We start from the raw sequence: 1,563 nt of genomic DNA, 5'->3' as shown, positions 1-1,563 counted from the left end.
TCCTGCACACTTCTCCTCATGGAGACCATTTCGATTTGGCCTTATTTTCATGCATCAGGGGCACCAGGAAGCGGTGCTCCAGGTTACACTTCTGACCTCCTACAGGAACTCTAAGGAAAGTAGCATAGCCCCCTCTTATACACTCTGTGTGTAGAGTTGCTCCCTTTCCTAAGCACCTGATTTGTTCCAGGCACCAGACAGCAGCAGGTTCTGCACCAGGTGACGAGTGACCACATCCTTACCTGGCCAGGGAGATGGAGGAGGTGGCTCATTCTGGTCCACAAAGGCTTCCACACTGCCCGTGCCAGCAGCGCAGCCTAGGGCTCACCCAGGGCTCTGCAGATCCTCCTCAATAAGAAGGGAGGGATAGGGTGCTGTGAGGGAACCCAAGTGCACAGCGAGGGCTCTGTCTGCACGCATCTGCTTTCCAGGTCCTTGGTAAGATCAAAGCGATGAGCATGGAACAAAGAAGAGCAATGGGCTTTAGGACTAAGGACCCACCGAGCTGCGTCACACCTCCAGCGCTCCCATATGACACCACACCAAAGCAACGAGGTTACCTGGGAACTCCAAACAGAGCTCGTGCTGCTTCTGAAGTGCCCTCCAAGAGGAACGCAGATGGTTTACTTCTTCAAACCGAAGGGTGGGGAGGTGCCCCAGCAGCACATTCATGTGGTGAGGTTGGTTGCTGGCAATTGCAGACAGCTGTGGGAGGGAGGGTTGTTAGCACACCTGCGCCCACTGCTGCCACCGGCGCCGTGCGGCAGGGCAGGGGCTTTCCGTGGCATTGAGCAGCACGGTGCCAGCCCCGCTCAGCTGCCCGTGCCCCATCAGCGCCCCCAGCTTTTCCCCATCTGCTTCTCCAGCGCCCTGCAGTTGTCTTTTCTGCACCGATCGCATTTTATCCTTAATTCCCCCCTTCCCTCTCTCCATCTTCCCGATCTTAGAGCTCACAGCTCAGGGTGGGGACGGCCGCAGCGTAACTTCAGAGCTTTGCAGGCGGGCACGCAGCGCTCCGTTTGGAGCAGGGCGCCCCGACTCCGCTGCATGCCGAGATCTGTCGTCCAGATGAATTAATTCCAGATGAATGAATTCCAGATTACACGCGGGTGTGGGCTTCAGCCGGGCATCGTTTGGATAGCCCGGCTTAGTCACTGCTCCGTGATGAATCTCTTGGTGACAGCCCTCGCCCCTATTGTTCCGAGGTGAGCCCCGTGGCAAGAAATGCGAAGGCGAGAAACAAAAGAAATACAAAGGAAGGTTACGAAAGCGGACCCGGCTCCGCCGGCAGCCACGGCCGGAGCGCAGCGCGGACCTGCGAGCCCCGAGCGAGGCACAGAGAGCGGCAGGGGATCGTCAACTCTTAACATTTTATTTCCGTACTGGGTTAAACAAGGAGCGGAGCAAACCTCTGCCCCGGATACAACAGAACTGAAAGCATTACAGGTACAGAGACTATTGAACACAGAGAGTAGTAGGATAATATTTTTAATACAACGGAATTATAGCATGGTTTTGTGTTGGTTTTGTCGGTTGGTTTTGTATTTTTTTTGTCTTTTTTTT

Source organism: Meleagris gallopavo, chromosome 9, assembly GCF_000146605.3.
Source record: "Meleagris gallopavo isolate NT-WF06-2002-E0010 breed Aviagen turkey brand Nicholas breeding stock chromosome 9, Turkey_5.1, whole genome shotgun sequence".
NCBI lineage: Eukaryota > Metazoa > Chordata > Aves > Galliformes > Phasianidae > Meleagris > Meleagris gallopavo.
Note: the sequence above shows the minus strand (reverse complement) of the source record.